At 51.5% G+C, this 13,186-nt stretch overlaps 1 protein-coding gene and 1 long non-coding RNA gene across 4 annotated transcripts in view; one reads left to right on the top strand and one right to left on the bottom strand.

The window, feature by feature from the left end:
- LOC146394351 (uncharacterized) overlaps nt 1–13,186 on the bottom strand; it is a 98,457-nt gene that overhangs the window by 37,863 nt on the left and 47,408 nt on the right. The window lies entirely within an intron of this gene.
- LOC106506885 (uncharacterized) overlaps nt 8,952–13,186 on the top strand; it is a 545,630-nt gene continuing 541,395 nt past the window's right edge. Inside the window, exon 1 of one of the 2 annotated variants that reach the window (XR_014836077.1) lies at nt 8,952–9,266. The gene's annotated coding sequence lies outside the window, so the exon portion shown is untranslated. Of the gene's footprint in view, nt 9,267–10,216; nt 10,379–13,186 lie in introns of those variants that run through there. The other variant, XR_002340917.2, reaches the window with a different exon arrangement.

The raw sequence follows: 13,186 nt of genomic DNA, 5'->3' as shown, positions 1-13,186 counted from the left end.
TGGGGGATTTTCCTTCAGCAAGAATTGCAAATCTCCAAAACAACCTTTCTATATTGTTTATCTGTTTGTGAACATGAAGCAAGACATGCTTAGCAATCCTAATAAGAATGCCTATTATAGCAAGAACCTTTCAAACTGGAAGAGAGGAAACTCATGTGAAATAGACGTTTTTACAATCGTGAATTCTGCTAACATCTTTCCGAGCTGTTTTAATACTATGTTTTCACAGAGACTCGATTTGGTCCCAGTTTTCAGAAGGTGGTTCTGTTTCCTTTGGAAGAGATGGGAGACTGGCTGAAAAGGCAGGTACGGTCCATTTTGGTGAAAACCTCTTCAGAACACTGCCTGCATCTGCAGTGTTCTGTCTTTGATCCCCTCAGAAGACAACAGTCTGGCCTTCCAGAACACACGTCATGTTACCTTCACCTGCGAAAGTACTTACGTCCACTTGGGGGGTTGTGTGCATTGAGCTTTCATTATTTTCATTATTGAGACGTGAAGTGAGAATCCATTCTTCTTTAACAGGGATGCACGCTTGTGGTATAAAACTCAGAGGTCTGAGAGGGAAAAGCAACCGTCCTGCCCTCTCCCATCTGTCAGACGCCCAGCTGCCCTCCCCAACTGTTTGCATGCCTGGATCGGTGTGTATCTTTCCAGAGATTTCTTTCGAGGGAGAGGGGACATTTACAAGCATTTATGTGTGACAGAGCATACGTGCCCTCGTCAAACCCCATTACTGTTTCTGGTTTCTGCTGGGCATGAAGCCGGCTGGCATTCCCCCCTCCCTTGCAGTTGCAAGAGGCCTCCTGACAGTCTTGGCCAGGGAACGGGGGAAGAGGCGTGCTCTCTGGCTCTTCCGGAAGCTCCCTCGCCTGCCACCGCCTCTCATCTCCCCTGTTAGACTTGAGGATGCAGAGGCTGGTGGACGGCAGAGCCCAAGATGGAAGAGATCCAGGTCCCTACAGGGCTGAGTGACGCGCACCCCACCTCCACCCCAGAGACTCTGAGCAGGCTGTCTCAGGATGCTAACTGGGCTGGTTTGCTCTACTAGTCATCTTACCCTAGTGGTTCTCAACTAGAGATGCTGAGTTTCTGAAATGCACCTTTCTTTCTTTCAGCTGGTTGAACTGCAGCTGCACTTTGCATTCCAGTAGATGAACACGCGTCCTAAAACGCTTCCTGAGGGGTGTTTTAGAACCTAGCCCCCTGCCTGGCATGGATGGGTTGACTGATGTGACGTGGGTCCTTTTACGCTGCTCTTGCAGATCCTCTGCAGCCCTGGAAGCCGGCTATTTTTGGCAGCTGTCCTTGGCTGACGCTCCCCTGCACCTTCGATCCTTATGCAAAGTGACTCTTGGGCAGAGACACCCAGCTACCAGACGCCCGCGTGTACCCAAGAGCTGGGGGCTGTGCTGCCAAACCCAGCCCAGCAGAACCCCGTCCGCCTGACCTTGAATTGGTTTACTCTGTGTCTCTTGCTTATCTGGAGGATCTCCAAAGAGTCCTTCGCTTTGAACGGGGCCTCCTTACATCAAGCAAAGATTTCTGAGTAAAGAGCAGGAGAGATGTTGCGTTTTTGCCTCTGCCCCTATCGCAGTGTCCCTGCAGAGTTCCCTGACATTTCCTCTTTGCTGACTCAAAGATGGAGAACCAGAAGCCAGGGGGATGAAAGACACAAACGAAGACCAGCCACCCTGGGGAAGAGCCCGGTTTGTTCCTGCCCTTCCCCGCACGCACGGCCTGGGTGTTTGGTTTGCTTCAAAGCAGTGTTGTCCCCTTACACCTGCCTGGAAGTCTTTTGCTGGAGGGTGGGATGGAGGCATCGTCTGTGCGGAGTGTGTGGGTTACAGAAGGGCTCTGACAACTCCCCTGCCTGAAGGAGTTTACACTGTGAAAGACCAGCTCCGACCGGCTCGCAGTGGGTTTTGCTTCCTGTGCGTTTCTCCGAAACACTTGCCGGGTTGTTCACCGTTGTCATCGTCTTGCAGAATTGATGAAAGCTTCTCAGCAGTTATTGGCACCGTCTTCTAATTTTCTTCCTCTTTTGCCCTACACCTATCTTTTTCTCGCTTGCATTTAGGACTTCTTGGTGCCCTTGTATTTTAAAAGTGTATTGGAAGTTTAAATGAAAGCAACCCACCACCTGGGGCAAAAAATTTCAGGGAATGAGAGCCAAGTGTCGCTAGATGGGATCCTTTGACAAACAAACGTGCTGACAGAACAGGGAGCAGCTCCTTCCCGTGTGTGTCCTGGAGGCGATGGGCGCAAGCTGGGTGAACCGACGCGATGGGGAGATGGTGTTCAGGCCGGTCAGAAGCAAATGTCCATTGAGTCCAGGGCAAATTATCCACCCCTCCCCCAGCGAAAGATGTTTGCAACTACAGAGAGTCGTGTCTAAGAAAGAGTGAAGAAAACTGACCAAATTGGCAGTTTCTGGTCTCCAAAATCCAACACAAACATTTCGCAGGTGGAAGGTTTTTTAAAGTTAGGAAGGGCACCTGCTAAGACGACAGGAGGGCCTTTCCCGAGCACACGGTCTTTGCATTTGGCATTTCCTCGCTTGTGGCACGTAGGGACGGTAAACAGGCAAGCACCAAGAGCCTTTGTGTTTCTCAGCACTGGCTCAGGAGGTGACGCTGGGGTGGAGCTTCTGGAATGTGTGCCTTGAACCCAGGGGGGCCGGGGAGGTGTGAGTTTAGGGCCAGGAGCTGGGTGCCCACGCCCTTGGCATTTTGCTCTGTGACTCCACGCCTCCATGGCGGGTGGGGACACCTTCAGACGAGTGTGTCCGTGGCCTGGTACCCCACCCAGCAGCCCGAGCTCAAGGGGCTCCTCCCGCTTCTGGGTGTAGTGACAGTCCAGTCGCTGTGGCTGGGCTGTGCTTCTTGTCCCAGGGTGAGTGTGTCAGGCCATCTGGGGTGTTTGTTACAAAGGCAGATGCCCAAGACAGCAGCCCTGGGGCTCTGGTCCTCGAGGCTGGGCAGATTCCAGCGCAGCAGGTTCAAGGTTCCAACACCAAAACACTGGATGAGAAGGGGCTGAGCCTGGTGACAATCTGTTACCGTCACCCTTTCCCCTTTCATCAGCACTGCGGAGGCCCTTTCAGACTCCCTGCAAGCGAGTTCATTGTATTTTGAGCAACGGATAACTTGCTTTTGTGAAGTGTCTATATTCCAGTCTCAATACAAACTACAACTCCTCCTTCTTTTTTGGCTGCTTTACAAATCAATCAAGAAATACATGGCAGGAACTATAAAAAAAGGAAGCTGTTTTTTTTTTTTTAAATGTATCCTGCACGCTTTCACTGTATAGAGACTAGCAATGTGAGAGAAGAATCTGGCAGCTGAGAAAAACAAAAGTGCTTGCAATGCTAATTCTGTTCATAAAAAACTTATTTGGGCAACTGGTTATTGCATCATCTTGTGACTTGGAAAATGTCTTCTTCATCCTTTATTTAGTTCTAAAAAAGATTGGCTGCTGCTTTAGGAGTAATCAGAGCCAGGTATGTGGCCATGTGACATTTCAGTGGCACAAGGTCCCATGCTTACATGGGGCCCTGCCTTGGGGTCTAATACCCCGAAGCTGCCATATGGAAAGCCATCATAATTTTATCTCTGAGTGTGTGTTTTTGAAGTGAAGTCTGAGGATAACGGAGTGTGGACCTGGGGCTGGGAGGCTCCTCAGGATGGGCCCTCGGTGGCGCCCACTTCCTGCCCACGCCCAGGACAGCTGCTACCTCTGCCCAGGGGGTGGGGGGTGGGGGTGGGCTGGGGGGGCGTGGTTGGGGTCATCAGGCTTGAGTGCCATTTGCTGAGTCACGGTGCCCTGGCACCTGTGAGGGCCCCCCTGTGAGTATGCTGTGCCCAGAGAAGTGGGACACCGGAGGCAGAAACACCAAGACAGGTCAAGAGAGACTGCAGGAGCAAGGAAACCGCCTTTGTCCTGCTTTAGAACAAAGGCCCCTGCGTTTGCATTCTGCGGCTCATGCAGCGAGTCTCTGTGTAAGTCACACATGGACACATGTCCACACGGCAGGGTGCTGCACACGAGTCCGAGAAAGGGAGCGAGGTTGGCGCACGTCCCCGCCAACAATTCAGGAGGAAGAAGCCAAGGGCCAGAGTCGCTTCTGAAATTCCTAACATAGTTCCAGAAATGTTGCAAATGTTTAAAATGCCACTGACGCTCCGTTTATTTTTTAAAACGCTTCGTCGTTATCTGGTTTTCCTGGTACAGCTTTGCACAGAGACCAGCTCAGAGGGCACTGTGCCTGATGGTGCCCCGTCACGCAGAAGTGACAAACTGTTCCTGACCTGGCCACATCGCGTCCCTCGGGTGTCTGAGGGTGTGTGGAAGCCGAGGGTTGGTGAGGGAAGGACCACATGCCGCCCAGAGAGAGGAACTCGCCTTGGCCTGGCTGGGAGGCAGAAGTGAACTCGGGAGGTGCCCGGGCCCATGACCAGCCCTGTGGATTCCTGCAAAGCAAGGCCTGAGCCTTGGTGGGTGGCGGGGAGACAACCCCCAGATCGTGCTTCTGCTGATTTCACTCAACTGTGTGCCCTGTTCCCGGTTGTTCCTCTTCCAGTGGGTCTGCTATGGCCCCCTCTTTCCCACCTCAGCAAAACGCAGTTGTTTTGGAATTAAATAAGACTGAAAAACATTTTGAAAAAAAAAAAGATTTTTTTTCTTTTTAGGGCCACAGCCGCGGCATATCAACTCCCTGGGCTAGGGGTTGAATCGGAGCTGCGGCTGCCGGCCTCCACCACAGCCACAGCAACGCCAGATCTGAGCTGTGTCTGTGACCTATGCTGCAGCTTGTGGCAACGCCAGGTCCTTAACCCACTGGGCAAAGCCAGGCATCGAATCCATATCCTCACAGTGACGACAACGTTGGATCCTTAACCTGCTGAGCCACAATGGGTACTCTGAAAAAGCACCTTCTTAAAGGAAGTTCAAGATCAGCAGAGCAGAAACATACTTCTGTATACTTGTAAGTCAGCGGTTCTCAACCGGGGTGATTTTGCTCCCCCAGGTTCACAGGCAGTGTCTGCAGACATTGGGACTGCACAGCTCGGGGCTGGGGATGCAGCTGGCATCTGATGGTGGAGACCAGAGAAGCTGCTCATCAACCTATGGCACACAGGGCATGGGCCAGTCTCAGATGCCAACAGTGCAGAGCTGACCTAATCAAACACATATTTTAAAGGAAATGTTCCCGAAATCCATTCCCCCAGCAAGAATCAGGCACTATTTCTTCCCTAGGAGAAGCCTCCATGAATCAAAATCTAGAATATTAATTTCTAGGAAAATGCCTCCGCAAAGAGTCACCTACAAGGTAAAAGAGAGAGAAACCCAGAGTTCTGCGAGTGGTTCCAAAGGGAGCAGAGCAAAGAAATGCAGCAGTGGTGCACTGGGAACGAACAAGGGGGTGAAAGGGACCCCAGCCTTGGATGTGACAATCCCCAAGGAGCTTTTAAAAATTCTGAGTCACATCCCAGACCAAAAAAAGACCCGATCCCTGTGGTAGGATTCAGGCAGTAGGTGTTTTTAAAGCTCAGGGGATGTGTGATTTAGGTGTGGGGTGAGTGGGGCCAGAAGTAGAAGCAGCCCCATGTGCTGCCTCTTGGACAGTTTCTGGGTTCTCAAGAGAGTTGGAGCAGGGCTGGAGATGAGGAACTTTCCAAAGGAGCAGAAGGCAGGGCAGGAGGGAGCCGCATGAGGGAGGCCCAGGGGCGGATGGGAGCCAAGTGGCAGGAAGAGGGACAACACGGGCATACTCACCGGGCAGAGTGGGGAGCTAGGCCCTTGTCCCTCAGGCCATGGACGGCGTGTGGGCAGAGTGGGCCTTCATTCAGAACAGTTTGAACCCAAAGCCAAAGGAAGCAACCTCAGGCCCCCAAAACAAAGACCCCCACTCCCCTGGGGACCAGCCCCCCTGCGGAGGAAGCTGGTTGAAATCAGGGGGACTGAGTGGTGTTCTCAGGCAACCACAAATACCCTTGAACCTGAGTTCCGCGGATGGACGCCTGTGCAAATCCACTGAGTGCAAATACTGACAACATGGTCGAGCCTCGAGTCATGAGCTAGGTTGGCGGGGGACCTAAAGCGCCTGCACTGGATTCAGAGGACAGAAGGTGAGCACGTCAAGAAGCAGAAAGAAGAGCCAGGAACAAGGCCGCGTTCATCATTTATGGAGAGCTTTCCTTCAGCCTGTTTCTGCTTTAACCTCAAGACCTGGTTAGTGGATCCTCACCGGCTAGGAACTTGGAGCCTGGAGATCAGAGTTCCTCAGCCCTGGCACCTGGGCCACTGGGGGCCTGAGAGGTCTCTATCCATGAGTCCCATCCATTTGTGACAACCAACAGGTCTCCACATACCGCCTAAGACCCCCGTGGATCAATATTTTCCAGAAAGAGGACAAAGAGTTGCTCAGATAATTAGCTGGTTGTGAATACAAGCACTGAAAAAAAAAAAAAAAAAAAAAGCGTGGAACAAGGAAAGGCCTTATGTAAGCGTAAGGCTGGTCTCGCGCTTTGGTCCCACACATAAATATGTGGGTGGGTCCTGGGTTCCACGGACAGCGTGCTTCTGACTGTGATGCTGGCTTATCCAGAAAGAAGGGAACAAACGAGTTCAGCTAAGTGTGTGAGTCTCCTCGGAGGAAGACCTGAGCCTCAGGAGTGGGAGTTAACTGCATAAATCGCCAATGAGATCAATTCCTGGGGTATCTTGCAGGGTGTTTGGGAAAGGCGGCCAAGCACAGCACCACAGGGCAGGACGCAGGCCGGCACGGAAGACGAGGAGGACTGAGCCCACGTGTACTCACACAGCGAGGAGGGCCCAGATTCCATCGAGGAGCAGGGTGGCAGAGAAACGTCTCCAAGAAAAGGCCAGCGTCTGCCGCTGATTATCTACCAAGTGCTAGGGCTAGGGTTGGGGTGGCTTATCATTACTATTTTGCTGCGCTCACAGCACATGGAAGTTGCTCGGCCAGGGACCAAATCCAAGTCACTGCAGTGATAATGCCAGATCCTTAACCTGTTGCACCACGAGGGAACTCCAGGGTGGCTTATTTTGAAGGTATTCTGTCTTTAAAAGGTCTGTGTTTAGAGACCTCTTTTCACTTAGAGACTGTACCTGCAAAAACTGCCTTGTACCATTGCATTAAAAAATGGTTTTATGAGATACAACTTACGTAAATCCATCACGATAAATGTACAATTGAGTGTCGTTATTTCCTAGTATATTTAGTTTTGAAACCATGGCTACAAATCTAGTTTTATTTTTTATTTTTATTATTTATTTAGGGCTGCACCCGAGGCATATGGACGATCCCAGGCTAGGGGTCAAATCAGAGCTGACGCTGCCAGCCTATGCCACAGCCACAGCCACACCGGAACCGAGCTGTGTCTGTGACCTACACCACAGCTCAATGTGAGATCTTTAACCCACTGAGTGAGGCCAGGGATCAAACCACATCCTCATGGATACTAGTTGCGTTTGTACCTCGCTGAGGCAAAATGGAAACTCCCACTACAAATTCAGTTTTCAAACATTTCCATCAGCTTCAAAAGAAACGTGGTTGTCACTAGCCGCCACTCCCCCTTCCTCCCCTCCTACAGCTGGCAACAACCTCTAAGCCACCTCCTGCCTCTTTAGGTCTCTATAGGTTAATCTTTTCTTTTAGGGCTGTACCCACGGCACATCCAAGTTCCTAGGCTAGGGGTCAATTTGGAGCTGTAGCTGCCAGCCTACATCACAGCCACAGCCATGTGGGATCTGAGCCGCGTCTGGGACCTACACCACAGCTCATGGCAAAGCCAGATCCTTAACCCACTGGGCGAGGCCGGGGATTGAACCTGCATCCTCATGAATGCCAGTCAGGTTTGACACCACTGAGCCACAACAGAAACTCCTCTATAGGTTAACCTTTCCTGGACATTTCTATTTGATAGAAATAACAGGTGGCCTTTTGTGTCCCAGCATACTGTTTCTGAGGTGCCATCACATTTTAGCTTGAATCAGTACTTCGTGTCTTTTTAAGGCTGACTCATATTCCATTGTATGGACGGGTCATGTCTTGTTCATCCTTTTATCTGCTGATGGACACTTGGGTTGTTTCCAAGTTTTGGCTTTTATTCATCCAGGAGTCTGTGCGGAGATATTTCTTCTCTTCTCTCGGATAGATATACACGACTGGTCACTGTAATATCAGAACTGTTGATTAAAAGAACAAAAATCTCACTAGGTGTGTGTTCTGTAGAGATACAAGAATGGCTCTGAAATGAGTTCTCCACATGCAGACAGACGTGGAGGGATCCTGCTTTGTGATATGAAAGGCTGTGCACTGTTCTCACATCTCTTCTGAGTCCACGCTGAAGTGTGGGAAGAGGTAGCTTATGACGATGGGCTCAAAAAGAAGGACTCATTCCAGCCCGTTATCCTGAGGGCTCCCAGGTGTGAAGTCTGTCGTTAACAGGCAGGGACTGATGTCTTTTCACTGTGATGCCTCCTTGTCCTGCCACACAGTTTTGTGTCTTTAAAGTCACTCAATTCATACAGTATCAGTGATATCCACCCTCTCTCTAAAATGTGCACGTGGAGTTCCCACTGTGGCTCAGCGGAAATGAAACTGACTAGCATCTATCACGAGGCCGGTTCGATCCCTGGCTTCCCTCAGTGGGTTAAGGATCTGGCACTGCCGTGAGCTATGGTGTAGGTTTTGCAGATGCCATTCGGATCTGGAGTTGCTGTGACTGTGGCTGTGGCTGGCAGCTGTAGCTCTGATTAGACCCCTAGCCTGGGAACCTCCATATGCTGCAGGTCCTAAAAAGGCACTTACACACACAAGTGCATGTGTCTGTAAACACAAAAACTACCTATTTAACAGGAAAACAACAGAGGGGAAACTGCCAGTCCTCACCACGAACCTTTCAGCTTTGCTGGATATCCCAGGGAACGTGGCAAACAGTGTTCTGAGAGAGAGAGAGCTTCCCATCGGGGCTCCTTCTCCAAGACTGGGCTTCCCGGGTATTTTCAGACGCTTCAGGCATCTGGAGCATCCCTGATCCCCCTTCAGGCCAACCTCGTCTCGGATCTGAGATCTCAGAGGACCGGAAGCGGCTCTTGGCTTGGAAACTTGGTCAATGTTTTTTCTGCCTGTAACACTGGAAAGCTTCAAACAGGAATTCCAGACAACCCCAAAGCAAGCAGCCAGCACACTTATTCATGGCAGGACGAAACTGTACTCATGTTTTTGCACTGAGGAGGTAAGGTGTGTAATGACACACAAGGTAATTGAGGCTGTATTTCTTCAGGGTTAAACAAGAAGAATGCTCTGCAACAGGGGAAGGGTTAATACATTCAGGCATTTAAAATCCCATACAGGGGAACTTCAAGCCATCATTAAAAGTATGCCTTTGAAAAATATTTAGTGACCTAGAAAAATATTTTTAAAGCTAAGTAACAAAATCAGCGCGCTAAGCTATGTGGACAGCGCGAGTCCCACTTTTTTTGCACCTCTCCTCTCCCCTCCCATGTGTGGATGGAACATTTCTTTCTGCAGAGAAAAACATGTTATGCACGCAAATGTTACCCTTGGTTTTGTCTGGGAGTTTTTATTTGCTCGGACAGAAAATTGGCTATGCTGGGTTTAATAGTAGGAAGCATGAACATTCTTTAACACTGTAAGCGGTAAAGCCTCAGTAAAGTGACCAAGATTTCATCAGGTGGCTTAAGAATGAACTTTGCGATCCTCTCTCATCAAGATTACACTGTACCGGCGGTTTCGGAGGTTCCATTCACCGGTCTGGTACGCAGCGCACGCGGTTCCAGGGCCCAGACACCGCCGTGGCCCTACTGGAAGTTTAATTATAGGGCTGGGTAGCGGGCGTGGCTCTCAAACGGGGTGGCGGGAACTTCATCTTTTTGACATTCAACAGAAATGCAGAGAAGCCGTGTGGTATCCACCCGCAGGACAGAGAGCCCTGGAATTTGGGGCCTGATTTTCCCTTCCCTAGATCCTCCACCTCCGTCTCCAAGGGCTCCCACAGGCCTCTCCGCCTCTGAGAAGCTCCCCCTTTCTTTACCTCTGTCGCTCCCCCTCCATCTATCCCCGGACCTTCCTGCCACACCTCCAAAGCCCAACGCCTCGGCCCCCCTTTCCCGTTTCTCCGCAGCCGCCGCCCTCCCGAGGGCCCTAGGATCCCTGGGAGGAAACGTTCAGCCGGAGCAGAGTTTTGGGAACTGAGCCTTTAGAGAGCATCGGGCAGTCAGGCGTGGGGGAGGGGCCGGGGTTGCGAGTGCGCCGCTCTTGGAAGGTCGTCGGTAACTCCTTCCCGGCGGCGCTGGAAGCTGGTGCTGACCTCTTAACAAAGAACAGGTTCGGCCGCCGCCCCTCCCCAGGCCCCGGGCCGAAGAGGCCACGTGACCTTTCCTGGCTTGTTTCCCCCCTCCCCCCGCGAGGGGCTGGGGGAGGGGGGATGGGAGGAGGGAGGGGAAGAGGGGAGAAGGGGGTGGGAGTGGGGGAGGGAGTTGGAAGGAGGAAGCGGGAACTTGGGGTTGCGGCGGGAAGGTGGCGAGGGCAAGGGGGAGGGAGCGGAGGGGGAAGGGGGCGGAAGGCGAAGGGAGCAGAGGGCGGTGAGGAAAGGGAGTTGAAAGAGGAGGCGGAGGGGGAGGGGGAAGGGAGGCGGAGGGGGAGGGGGGAAGTAGAGCTGGAGGGGGGCTCGGAGGGTGGAGAGGATGAAAAGTAGGCGGTGAGGGAGAAGGGAGGCGAGGAGGGCAGGAAGGGGGGGGAATGGGAGGCTAAGGACCTGGGCGTTGGAACCCCATTGACTCATTAGGATGCAATTGCCAATTTTTTTTTAAAAACCAGACTGTATAAATTTACAGTTTCCTTTTCGGCTGAAGCAGACAACGTTAAAACACATTAGATTTTCTGTTTCAGAATGCAAATTAAACATGGGCGAGCTCTTGGAAGGTTTAATTAAGGGCTTAAGAAAATAGGAGATTTAAGACATGGATGCTTGAGTAAGGCAGATTTTAGTCTGGGGGAAATGTGGCTTTTTTTTTTTTAAACTTAAAAAGAAAATTGCTTAATAATAAAACGGCCCAAGCCTTCCTTGAACATAACAGGAAGTCTTCTTAAGAAAACATTTTTTTTTTTTTTAAAAGCAACCACATGTCCACAGACTGAGAGAGGGTGGTTTTGAGGTGGAGGCTGGGTGTCCTGAGCCCCAGCAGCTGTGCTGCCTGCAGGGTCATCGAGTAGGGACCCCCAAAGCTTGCTCAGGGGACCCTGGAAACTTGCTCACCCTTGTTGGCCTCCAGGAGGCCTGAGCCCTCCCTGTCTAGTTCAGAAATGACTTTCTTGAATCCCTGCCTGTAACCTGGTTCTCTTCTCTTCCCTGCTCCCTTCTTTCAGGCCCAAAGCAAACAACAAAACCCAGGAGCAAAGCCCTGCCCCCCCAACAAAAACCAAACAAAACCCACCCCAAACTTTGCATCAGCTGCTCTGGCTCACATTTTGTGAGCCTCGTGGGCTATTTTTCATTCTTTTCTTTCCTTTGAGAGAAATGTAAGGCCTTTAAATGCCATTCTGTGCACACGTAACTTAAAAATGGTCTGGCAGAGGGGGAAACTGGCACATGTATAGTTCACAATCTGTTAGCATCACGTGAAGCCAGATTCAGCAAAAGCTCCATGGGCTCCTCCAAGCCAGGTTATGCAACATCTCAAAATCCTTCCAACCCTCTGGGGACTTGTCTGTGGGAGGGAGAAGGGGGAGCCAAGAGGGAGAAGACAGGATTGGTGGCCCTGTGTAAGCTTTTTGGGGGGAGGTGCGGTGGGGGGGCACTGCACATGCTTGGGTTTAGTAGAGTCTATCACTGCAGTCTGAAGAGCGGGACGTCTCCTGCACTGTACCTGCCTAGGCTGTGCAAACTGGGAGGTAAAAAGGGGCGCTCCTAAAGCCCTGAGAGTGCCTGCATTCGGCCCGCAGGCTGGTGGACCGGCTTTGCTAGGACTGCCACATCCGAGGAGCACAGCCAGGTGGCTTAAACAACAGGAATTTATCTCCTCAGGGTCCCAGAGGCCAGGGTCCAAGATCAAGGTGTCAGCAGCAGGGGTTTCTCCAGAGGCCTCTCCTTGGCTGGTTCCTGGCCTTTTTTTCCGCGTGTCCTCACATGCTCTCTCCTATGCCTGCATCTGTGTCCTCATCTCCTCTTATAAGGACATTAGTCCTGTTGGATTAGGGCCACCCTAATGACTTCATTTTAACTTAATCACCTCTTTAACGGCTCCGGTTCCAAGGTTCCAAATACAGCCCTGTGCTGGGGAGTCCTGTGCCTGGGAGTGAGGATTTCAATGGAGGTCCGGGGGTGGGGGGGTGGGGGGGAACGATGCCTCTGAGGGCCTAACAGGTTGAGGGAAGAGGGAGAGAGGGTAGGAAAGGAGCTCACCTCCCTCCCGCAGCCTGGCCTGGGCGCCCGGTGCCCTCTTGGCACCTGGGCTATGGACACCGCCGCCGCTGAGGAGTGGGGGGAGGAGTGGAGGGAGCTCCCCATGTGGTGCAAGGGCGGCTGTTAACTGCCAGTCCTGGGCCCTGTGCCCATGGGACAGCTGCATTTTTAATTCTCTTTTCCGGGAGATGAGCGATTTTAAAAAAGAGATTACTCCAATATTCCATCTTCACCACCGCCTGCGTGTCACCTGAAAATGCTGCTAGAGACGACGGTTCCTGGGAATACCTTTTTTTTGGCGGGAGCAGTATCTCTGGGGGGCCCCCAGAGACTGTCAGAGTGCTTGGCACCTCCGAGGGAGCCTAAGGTGTATCTGTGGAATAATCATGTGGGTTTTCAAGATGTTAATTTAATCTGATCATCTGTGACAGAAACCACAAAGCCTTTTGCTGTGAAATGATGACTGGTAATTATTAAAAAGAGACAGACTTTTCTCTTTCTTGGTTGCTTTAATTGGCAAGAACTATCCCGGCTGTGGAGGTTCTGCTCTCACGGGCTTCCTGAGGAAGAAGAGGTCCTGAGGCTGAAGCTTCCGTTTCAGTGGATTTTTATTAACACTTGGTTCCAGTGGAGGGTGGCGGGAAGGAGTGAGTGTTCTCAGGATGCTTTTAAATGTGCACAGATCCACCTTGCAGTTTGGCGGTGTCGGCAGCACAGGCGTGATTCTGGAG

The sequence above is a fragment of the Sus scrofa genome, chromosome Y, assembly GCF_054392235.1.
Source record: "Sus scrofa isolate SSC_HxYL_T2T_F1_AM1 chromosome Y, Sscrofa_HxYL_maternal_Yorkshire_Landrace_v2.0, whole genome shotgun sequence".
Lineage (NCBI taxonomy): Eukaryota > Metazoa > Chordata > Mammalia > Artiodactyla > Suidae > Sus > Sus scrofa.
Note: the sequence above shows the minus strand (reverse complement) of the source record. Positions and strands in the feature narration are given on the sequence as shown.